Genomic DNA, 11,649 nt, shown 5'->3' on the forward strand with positions numbered 1-11,649 from the left:
ATTTGGAGTGTGATATTGGTGCTTTTAAGCTCTCCCATCCCCAACCTTTTACTCACCGAGTACGGCATAACACTCACACTAGCCCCTAGATCGCATAAGGCTTTGTTGATTGTGGTGTCGCCAATGGTACACGGTATTGAGAAGCTTCCCGGATCCTTGAGTTTTGGAGGTGAACTCCCTTGAAGTATTGCACTACTCACCTTAGTGAAGGCGATAGTCTCATGTTTCCGGATCGACTTCTTCTTTGTGAGGATGTATTTCATGTATTTCGCATAGGCCGGCACGTGATTGATTAATTCCGTGAGAGGAATTGAGACTTCCAAATTCTTCACAATTTCCATAAACTTTCCAAGTTGGTCATCAAATTTGGGCTTGGCTTGACGACTTGGAAAAGGAAGTTTAATCACAATGGGCTCCTTCTCCTTGACCTTGTCTTCATTTTTCTTTGAAATTTCTTCTTTTGATGATTCTCCATCTTTGGAGTTTTGCACAATTTCTTCCTTATCACTAGCTTCCATAACTTCATCCTCAACTTGCTTCTTCGGTGCTTCATACCTTGTACCACTTCTCAAGTGAATGGCACTAACCGTTTCATGTCTTGGGGGATTACTTTGAGGTGGTAATTGTCCCTTTTGTCTTTGTGAGCTTGAAGATGCTAGTTGAGTCAATTGGGTTTCCAACATCTTGGTGTGAGCTAGAATGTTGTTGATGGTGGTTTTCTTTGCTTGACTATCTTTTTGCATTTGAGTGAAAAATTCTTGTTGATTCTTTTACATTTGGAGGACCGCTTTTTGAACATCAAAACCTTGGTCATTTTGGTGATTGTATGGATTTTGATTTTGGTAACCTTGGTTTTGGTTGTAAAAGGGTCTTTGATTTTGGTTTCTCATGGGAGGTGGGGTGTATGTTGTTTGAGGGTTTTGAACATTTTGGCTTTTGTATGAGAGATTTGGATGAAACTTGGTGTTTTCATTGTACTAGTTGGAATAAGGGGTACCACTCTTGTATGCTTGGAAAGCATTCACTTGTTCATTTGTTCCCCTACATTCACTTTGGTCATGTCCCAAAGTTCCACAATTCTCACATATCCCACTTGGGATTGATGAGGATGCCGTCATGGCATTAACATAATGCTTTGGTGATTTTGAGGCTTCTTAAAGTCTTGCCATAGCTTGTTCAAACTTTAAATTGATTGTGTCAATGTGAGCACTAAGTTGAGCACCCAATTGAGTAACGGAGTCCACTTCATGCTTTCCTCCTCTAGTAGCCTTGCGAGGTCTACTATTTTGTGAGTTATGGACCGCCATTTCCTCAATCTTGTTCCATGTTTGATTGTCATCAACTTCGGTTAACATTCCATTTGATCCCATGTTGAGAATGTTCCTTGAATCTTCATATAGACCGTTCCAAAATTGTTGTACCAAGAACCACTCGCTAAGTCCATGGTGAGGACATGAGCGACAAATTCCCTTGAACCGCTCCCAAGCTTCATACAAAGATTCTTCATCCCTTTGCTTAAAACCCGTAATTTGAGCTCTTAGCATGCTAGTCATTTCCGGTGGGTAGAACTTTTTGTAGAAAGTTAGAGCCAACTTCTTCCAAGAATCAATTCCGAGAGTGGCCTTATCAAGGCCCTTCAACCATTGTTTCGCGGTGCCAATTAGAGAAAAAGGAAATAAGACCCATCGAATTTGGTCTTGAGTTACACCGGTTTGAGAAATCGCATCACAATAGTCACAAAAGGTTTCCATATGAGAATGAGGGTATTCACTAGGCATCCCCCCAAATTGGCGCCTTTCGACTAATTGGATAAAGGCGGATTTGGCAATAAAATTTCCGGTCAAATGTTGTGGTGTGGGAGTACCATTTGGTAGGTTCTCCTCGGTGGGTACGGAATGTGATGAAAACTTAGGCATTGTAGGTTGATTTTGTGGGGTATTTTGTGTTGGGTTCTCCTCACCTTCTCTTGCAAAAGGGTTGATGAACTCAATAGTTGGTTGAATATTCACCACCTCACTAATACCTCTCAAGTTCCTCCTAGCAAATCTTCTATTGTTTGTCAAGGTTCTTTCAATTTCACGATCAAAAGGTAACAAATCACTTTGTGACCTTCTAGACATGCAAAATATCAAACAACTCGAAAAAAATTAGAACAAACCTTGAGGAGTTTTACTTCCCCAAGGCAAAGAAAGACACAACTAATAACAATATAAGAAAATCAAAATCAAGTTAACACTGTCCCCGGCAACGGCGCCATTTTTGATCGGTCCGGTTCGTGTTCACAATTGAATAGATGTTGTCGTTGGGTCACGTCCGAATAGAAACACAATTTATAACTTCACAAATAACTCTACAATTAGTAAAGAGGCAAGTATAGGTCGGATCCCAAGGGACGGGAATTGAGATGAGATTTCTATTGAAACTAGTGGTGTCTTAGGGGTGTCACAATTTGGGTTGATGTAGAAGGTCACTAACTAAATAGCAATGAAAATAAATAAGCAAGATGAATTGAAAGGGTTGTAAACAATTGATAAAAATCACTAGGGTATCATGGGTCATTGGGGAATCATGGGAATTGATCATACAAACATGTTCTCAAATTATAAGCAAGCAATTATTGTTGTGATGGATTGAGTTGAGTTATATCTTACATTCCTAGGAAAGTTTGGGTCCCGGAGCCGAATCGATTAGATTGTACAACACCTACAAGTCGACTTAGTCTTTCCTACTCAACAACATGCATGGTCTAATGAGACTCGAGTTGGTTTATGTCTTACAAGTCTCATTGAAAAGATAGGTGATGGGTAAAAAATGCAAGGATTCATAGGCTCACATTTTATCAAACATAACATGTGCATGAGTTAAGATCAAAACAAGCAAGCAAATAAACCATGAAAGCTTATTAATTTAAGCATGAATCATTCCCCATGTTTTTTTTTGGTAAAATGTAAAAAATATATTGATGCTCAAAAACCATGTACAGAAATTGTTGACAACCATGTTCCTATTACAAACTCATCTATATCACCTATCATACTACAAAAACTAGAAAATCATACTAGCTAGTGTAGTAACTTCTCAATCCAATGCTTATCTTTTCTTGACACTGTACCCTTCAACTGTTGCTGAATCCTGTTCCTGATGTCAGCTTGTATCATCACCACACACCTGCCTGGACTGAGTATAACACTCTCATGTCTGCTTGCATTCCTCTGGTTCCAGATATAGTACATAGTAGCATTGAGAATGCTATTCAGTACCCCATTCTTCAGCCTCGTGAACCTCCTGTGCTGCCACCAATTCTGTGTATTTGTAACTGACATAACCACTCCTGTCCATTCCTGAACTCTCGAATAATTCTCCGCTGTATTGACACTGAAAGAAGAGGTGAGATGGTGACTCTTCTTCTCGAGCACAAATACAGCAGTTGCTGTCAGGGACAATACCAAGTCTGTATAGCTTGTCTTTGGTATTGAACCCTTGCTGGTAATGCAGCCAGGCTATAAAGCTATGCTTAGGAATGGACCATTTAGTCCAAACAATATGAGACCAGCTTACAGCCTGACTGGTTGGCCTTAACCAGCTATACCCCTTCTTGATAGTGTACTCCTTACCTGGTACTATAGTCCATTCATGCTGGTGGTATGCTGGCTGAAACTCCTGCTTCAATTTACAAACTTTCTTCCACGTCCAACTGGCATCCTGAGGTGGGTGATAATCCTCCCAATCTTGTCCCTTCAGATAGACACTATGTACCCATTGCACCCATAGTTTAGATGGGTGAGCCTGAATCCACCAGACCAGTTTCCCAACTGCTGCTTTGTTCCAACTGTACTCATCTCTTAGACCAAGTCCTCCCTCCTTCTGACTAGTGCAAAGCTTCGACCAGGCAACAGTAGGAGTCCTAGCATATTCAGTCCCTCCATGCCACAAGAAATTCCTGCATATTGCTTCAATTTTAAGGAGCACTGCTTTGGGAATGATGAATATGGAAGCCCAGTAAGAGTGAAGAGTTCTATATACTGCTTTTATCAACACCAGTCTCCCAGCATACGAGAGTTTTTTGGTTCCCAGTTGTCTTATCCTCTCAAAAACTTTATCAATCAAAGGTTGGCAGTCCTTGATTGATAACTTAGCAGGTTTAATTGGCACTCCAAGGTATTTGAAAGGTAGTTTGCCTTCAATGCAGCCAGAAACCTGAACAATTTCCCTTCTGACTTCACTAGCTACTCCATTAAAATACACATTTAACTTTCCCCTACTCATCTGAAGTCCTGATGCTTGAGAAAAGGTTGAAAAAGTGCGTAGCAAGATCATAATGGACCCCACATCCCCTTTAGAGAAAAGCAGCAAATCGTCTGCAAACATTAAGCTGCTCAATTTCAAAGATTTGCAAAGAGGATGGAACCTGAACTTCATTGTAGAGGTAGTATAGGATAGTAATCTGGTTAAGTATTCCATGCATATTGTAAAGAGCAAAGGGGACAAAGGATCTCCTTGTCTCAATCCTCTTTGTCCCTTAAACCAGCCAAAACTATCCCCATTCAAATTCAAGGTATAAGTGGCAGTGGTGACACATTCCTTGATGAGAGTAATAAATCTAGTTGGGAAATTTAGCTCATGAAGCATCTGAAAAAGAAAACTCCACTCCACTGAATCATAACCCTTCTGCAGGTCTATTTTGAATAGACATCTAAGGGAGACACTCTTCCTTCCATAAAGCTTAACAAGATCTTGGCATATTAGTATGTTCTCCATAATGCTTCTTCCTTGGATAAAACCTCCTTGAGTTACAGAAATTATATGAGGGAGTACCAAAGCAACTCTTGCACACAGAAGTTTTGAAATGCATTTGTACACTACATTACAACATGCAATGGGTCTGAATTGCATTACAGTCAAAGGATTTGGCACCTTAGGGATTAAAGTAACATTAGTAGCATTCAACTGCTTGAGCATCTTGCCATTCCTAAAAAATTCATGGACTGCAGCACATACATCCCCTCCAACCGTATCCCAACTAGTTTTAAAGAACTGGCTAGAGTAGCCATCTGGTCCTGGAGCTTTGTCATCTGGTATACTGAAGATAGTGCCTTTGATTTCTGCATCAGTAACTGGCATTAGTAGCATCTGATGATGTGACTCATCACATTTATTACCTTGCTGCACTACTCTTGAACTGACAGGAGTTGTGGGGTGGGACTGGCCTAACAACTGGGTATAAAATCTTAGAAAGCTCTCCTGAACCCCTTCCTTATCAGAGTGATGGTTTCCCTGTTGGTCTGTTATTTGCACTGTCTGATTTTGTCTCCTTCTAGTCTTCAAGATGCCATGGAAGAAAGAAGTATTTGCATCCCCATCTACACTCCATTTCATCTTTGCCTTTTGTTGCAGGAACTGGGTCTGAGCCTCAGCCAACTGTTGATAACTTTCTCTAGCTTCACACTCCTGTTGAATAAGGCTCAAATCCTGAGGATTCACTCCCAAACTTTGCTGTATTTGATGTAGCTTAGTGAGAGCCACCTCAGCATTATTCTCAATATCGCAAACCTGGACTGTTCACTTGTTTAAGTCCCCCGTCAGGTTCTTCAATTTCTTAGCTAATTCATACAGCTTAGTTCCAGTGTGCTCACACTTCCAACCAGCTTGAACAGTCTCTTTAAAATTTGGAGCCAGGCTCCACATATTGAAATATTTAAAAGGTCTGGCTTTCTTTTCATCAGCTACATTAGCCTGTACCACACAGGGAGTGTGGTCAAAGATCCCCTCAGGCAAGAAATGTGCATAAAGGAGAGGGTAATCATTGAGCCATTCCCCGATTCACTAGGAAACGATCCGTCTTCTATACACTCTGTCGGTGGCATTTGTTTGTTATTCCATGTGTACAGTGCTCCCATAGCAGGGCTATCTATCACTTCACATTGATGCAAGCATTGCTGAAATCCTCTCGCATCCCGCCGAGAAAAAGATCCTCCCACTCTCTCATCCTCGGTCAACACACGGTTGAAGTCTCCTCCAATGGCCCATGGTCCAGATATGGTATTTGCTAGTCTGCTTAAGTTAGCCCAGAGGGACTGTCTCTCACTGCTGCCATTGAAAGCATAGACCATGGTGACATGAAACCTTGCATTAGTGTTCTTATGATGTACAGTCATATGGATATACTGGGCATCATACTCTATAAAGTCAATATCCCATTCATGCACCTGCCACAGTATCCAGATTCTACCTCCTTGATGGTAAGCTGAGTTTGTGGAAATACTCCAATTACTAAAGGAATTCATGGTTGTGTGCAATTTATTTGGTTTAATTTTAGTTTCTAATAAAGCAAAGAAATTAACATTGTTGTTTATTAAAAATCTATGTATAACCTGTTGCTTACTCCTCCTATTCATACCCCGCACATTCCAAAATCCTAGCTTAATCATTGATCAGGAATGATGGTGGGGTGTCCCTCTGAACTATTAACCTTCTCTACTGAATCAAAGAAGAAGAAGCGAGACATCGTCCCTCCTTCCTTTACTTGGTGTACGCATTGGTAATGGGGGAATTCTTTAATTTGAACCAAAGACAGGCTCTTCTTCCACCCTAGGAGCATGAACCCTAGGTGTAACCAATATGTCAGTATTCTCCTGCTCTGGTGCTTTTGGCTTCTCCACCTTTCTCCAAACCTGTTTAACAGGTTTAGTTGGTTGGCCCTTATTAGTGTGTGAAGTTCTCCTCTTCTTCGCAAGTACTTTGATCATGTCCCAGTGTCTTGCATTGAGTACATAACACTGGTTTCCATTCATATTCAAGTTTAATCTCCACCTGTTGCTTCTTTTCATCTTGAAATTTCACCGTTTCAGGAAACTTTTGATCAATTTGTACCTCCACCAACACTCTGGCATATGCTAGTCTTGTTTTCATTTCAGTAGCATTGTCTTTTTGGATGTATTTGCCTACTAACCCTGCTATTTTTGGTAGACTTTGCCCCCAGAATTTCAGTGGTAACTGGTGTAGCCTTAGCCATGTTGGGACCTTCTGAACCATGCTCCTTCTCCAGAGCCACGTTCTCCTGCCATGGTTTAATGATGACAGGTTTACTATCAAATAAATAGTAACCTGCATTTAACACCTGATCCTGCATGTCTTTCGTGTTAAACCTGACAATAAATATCCCATTTGGCATGAAAGAGATCTTGTCTATGGTATGCTTGTGCCAAATTCTCCTCAGATAACCTTCCAGCACCGCCATGGGTGGATTGGCTCCCAATACATAACCATAAACAGCCTGCTTCCAATATTCGAGTTCATCATGCACGTCCTCTTCAGATAATTGCAGTAATGGTTCTGCCTCCTCTACCGCTTTAGGACTCTTACTCTTGGAGACGTGTACCCAGTCTCCTTGCTCCTCAGTATCTGCAACTGCCTCTCCCTGTGATGGTTTGTCATTATCGTTCATTGGTTCTGCATCCTCAAGGGAAAAGGCAGGGATACCTACAATACTCTGCATGCTCCCATGCTTCACAGCATCCTCCTCATTAGGTTTCGCTATTTTTGCAATTTTGGTAACCTTAGACTTCTCTTTAGATGTTATCCCTTTCCTCCTCGTGATGTTGCGTAGTTTTGCAGACTTTGAAGCTGAATTCCTCGCCATTATTGCAAGAGATTCACCCTACGTGGTCGGCAAAAGTCGCCTTCTCAGAGGAGCATTAGGGTTTAAGTTTTATAATTTTTTCTATCATTCCCCATGTTGGTTTCCCCTAATTACCCATTAACCCTAGCTAGGTCACTACTCACCCATTATCATGTTGATCATGCTAGCAAGGTTGTCAATCATACCAACAAAATGAAACATGATGAACAAATGAAAGTAATTAACAATAATTAAAAAGGGATTAAGAGAATTATACCTACTAATGATTCCAATAATAAAGCAAAGAATAAAAGAAGTACTTGATGCTTGATTGAGAGGTTGTCAATCTCCCAATAATAACCCAAATAATCTTCAATTACCCAAAATAAAGGATGAACAAAAGAGAGATTGAGGAAATAAAACTTGTATTAAAACTTGATTAATTGTTGATTACAATACTAAAGAGAGATTTGATTGATATTAACTACTCTAATAATTGATAAGAAGAACATGCTCTTCTAATTAGACTAATGGGGTATTTATAGTGGAAATTAGGTGGATGCATTAGGGTTAACTAAGGGCTAAACTAGTAATTACACTTTTTAGATTGAGCAGGGAGAAGCCGATATTTTTCGAAGGAAGGGCTTCTTTCTTTGAAACTTGAAGAAGACGAAATTTTACTGGACTGAAATCCGGGAGTATTGGTGTAGGGACGGGCGGATTGTAGCAGGGGAAGACAGGCGTCTTTGGGAGAAGACTGCCGGATTCTGGTGGCTGCTTACCCGGGCGTCTTTGAAGGAAGACGCACGGATTGTGCCGTGGAGGACGGGCGGATTCAGGGCAATCCGCACGGATTGTAGCTCAGCATTGTTTCTTCTTCTTTTCTTCCCTTTTCTTTATAAAATCCTTGGGGATTTTCTTGGGGATGCAAGGATCCTTCCTCGTCATTGCCCAACTACTATAATATGTACAAAGGCATTCTAATCTTATCTCTCCTTGATGCTTGGTCATTGAATTCAATCAATTTAGTCTCGTTTTGCCTTGAAAATGCAAGATTTGCACTCCTTTCCTACCAAAGGATCAAAATCTCAAAGAATATGCAAAAAAAAGAACTAAAGACAATAAATGACCCAAATATGCACTAAAAAGCATGGGAACAAGGCTAATTCAGGGGCTAAATATGCGCTAATTATGGTCACATCATGTCGCTTTCGGAACCTTATCATTTCAGATTTCCCACGCAAAACCCTTCTGCAACACTTTTTACACCACCCTCTAAACTCCACCAATATCTCTCTAAATTCTTCACCAACAAACATTCACAAAACCCTAATTCTCTAGAGAAGATTCTTGCCTCCTTTGTTCTTCCAATTGGTTGTAAGTTGATCTACACTCCTTCTTCCCTTTAATCTTGTCTTAACAATCTTATTTAGTTAGTAAATTACTCTATACATAACTAGGTTATATGAATTAAAGGGGATATTTAAGGGGGTTTAATTAGTATGGTTATTATAATAGATTGTAGTTTCGATTGTAGCAATTAATATGTGTAGGGAGCTTCATTGGGGAGCATTTCTAGTGATTAGCTTGTGGATTGGTGAAGATAAGCTTGAAGTAGGGTTTTCCCTACTTATCTATGGTGATATTAGTGTTTAATTGTGCATTTATTGTTACTAAATGCATTTGTCTCATGATAGTTGCATTATAACATGTTGCGGTAATTATGGTTTATCACAAAAGATGATTTCATGGTATTTAGGTTAAGATGAGGATGGTAAATTGTCATAAAAATGATTACATTGTATAATAACATGTTAAAGAGCAATTAAATGATGAGAAAAGAATTAGTGAAGAGTTGAGCATGATTGTACTTGTTTTGTTAATATGGTTGCATAGTTGTGTTGTTTGGACTTGTTGGTTTGTTCTTGGTTAGTGGACATTGGAGGATGTTGGAGGATCATTGGTTCCGATTTTGGAGACGGAAAGCGGTTGGGAAACCGTCTTCCGTTCAAATCACCCTTGGAGCTTCCCACTCCAAGGGGGATGTGCACATTTAGTAATTGAGTTACATAGGGACTCGTGTGGTGAGGCACGACGTCAGGCAGGGGACTTGTGTCGTACTTGGGCCCGGTACTACGGACGTGTTCCGAGTACCTTGTGTGTGTTAGTGACGTCGTGGGCGTGTCCGGGTCACCGGTTGTGTGGATGTGTGTTGGTGGGTGATTTCCTATCTTTCATCGTACCTTGTTGTTTTCATCTTGCATTGTCATATGTTAGGTAAGCTTAGTAGCGCATGCATTGAACATTTATATCATTAAACTAACACTTGGGTTTTGAATGATCTATGGTGAACCATATGGTGATTTCCGTCCATATGGGGAGCAGTGTTGAAAGGTTAAAATGATTCATTCGAGGGCTTGGGGAGCGGTCTTCACTTGGCGTTACCACTTGTGTTTATCTTAGCCTTTTGACAATTAAAATCCTACTTTTCGATTGGGTTGTATAACATTTGAGATGGTTATGGCATCTCCCAACTTGTAACCATTTAACTATAACTTATCTATTGCTTTATGTTGAGTTGGGAACTTCATTACATGATTGTTCGCACTACAAAACTTGAGAAACAATGTCTTGCGATGTCTCCATGTGTTGGGAATGCCTTAAAGAAAGGATCCCGACTTATGGGGGTGTTAGAAAACTCACATGTTAAGATTAATCCGTGTTTGTTGCATTGCATGCATACAACTGACAACATATCGTGTTTAAATAACTTCCCTGATCATTTGTAGAGGCTACTATCGAGGCGGGCGGGATACGGTGTTCAAATAAACGATCGTCCTAATACGTACTCTCACCTCTTACTCAAGATCACTGTGAACAACTGTGTTCATTGTCAACACGAGAGTCATTCTTGACATTCAATGCTAAGGGTAACAAATTTCTTTGTGTTCATGTCACTACTTTGTGTCTTTACGTGGCACGAGGTATTTGAACGGTTCCAATTTTTCATAAAAAATGGTGGCGACTCCACAAAAGCAGGCTTGTCAAACCTTTCATCGATTTCAATGCCTTTCAAATCGGTAACGACCCATAACGTACTTTGGCCCTCGCGCCGGAGTTCCGTGGGATAAGTGTTGTTGCCTCGAAACCAAACCGCGGGTGGCTATGTCTACAGAGGGTACCTTGGAGGTGTATTCCTCGGAGGAGAGTTTTTGTGAGGGAATATTTTGTGGGAGTAGTTTTTGTGGGGTTGATAATTATGAGGTTGATTATTGTGGGGTTGATTATAGTGGTTTATATTGTGAGGTGCATGCCAGAATGGTCATGGGAGTAGTCCTTTATGGAGTTGGGGGTTTTGGGTGCTTTAAAGACCCTCCCTTGAGCGTGTTGCAGGTGTTGGAGGATTGAATATCAGCCGGAGTATGCATTCTCGAGTCGGGTGATATTTTCCGATAGACTAGCTATGGCTTCTTCAACTTGCTAAAACATGGTGAGCATGGTTGCGGCGCTAAATACGAACATCTCGTCTGGGGTGTCCTTTTCCAAGGCATTTATCTCGTCCTCAATAGGCAAGATGAGATGTGACCAATCTAGAGTTGGCTCGTCATCGGAGATGGCATGGATTCCCAAGGGGTTTGTTTTGTTGTTTAGTTTTGTTGGCGGAGGGAAGGGTAGTTCTCCTTTCTCAATCATATCCTGGATGACGTGCTTCAGCTTGAAGCGAGTTTCTATGTCATGGACTTTCCCTTGTTGATATTGGCAATAGGTGCTAGGATTCCAAAAGCGGGTTTTCCTGGCCTTAGGCGGGCCCGGAGTGGGCCCGATTGGTTGCAGTTTCCCATGGTCCAGGAGCCTTTTTAGGGCGCTAGCATAGGTTGATTCCATGTTGGTAAATGTCCTTTAGGGACATTCATCTTTCTTTGTAGCTGGTTCGAGAAGGTTGACCTCGTCAATTTCGTTTGCTTGACCGTAGGGACGAGATCCAGTTGTTGTCGACCACTGATAACCTCTACCCGTGGTCTTGGCTAGAA

The 11,649-nt window shown here is 40.9% G+C and overlaps 1 non-coding gene across 1 annotated transcript; it reads left to right on the forward strand.

Annotated features, from left to right (window-relative positions):
* The first annotated feature begins 1,437 nt into the window (after window positions 1-1,437).
* On the forward strand, window positions 1,438-1,544 carry LOC141604439 (small nucleolar RNA R71). Its single transcript, XR_012526138.1, has one exon. It is a non-coding gene; the product is annotated as a small nucleolar RNA R71 (small nucleolar RNA).
* The last annotated feature ends 10,105 nt before the right edge of the window (window positions 1,545-11,649 follow it).

The sequence above is a fragment of the Silene latifolia genome, chromosome 9 (assembly GCF_048544455.1).
Source record: "Silene latifolia isolate original U9 population chromosome 9, ASM4854445v1, whole genome shotgun sequence".
NCBI classification, from domain to species: domain Eukaryota; kingdom Viridiplantae; phylum Streptophyta; class Magnoliopsida; order Caryophyllales; family Caryophyllaceae; genus Silene; species Silene latifolia.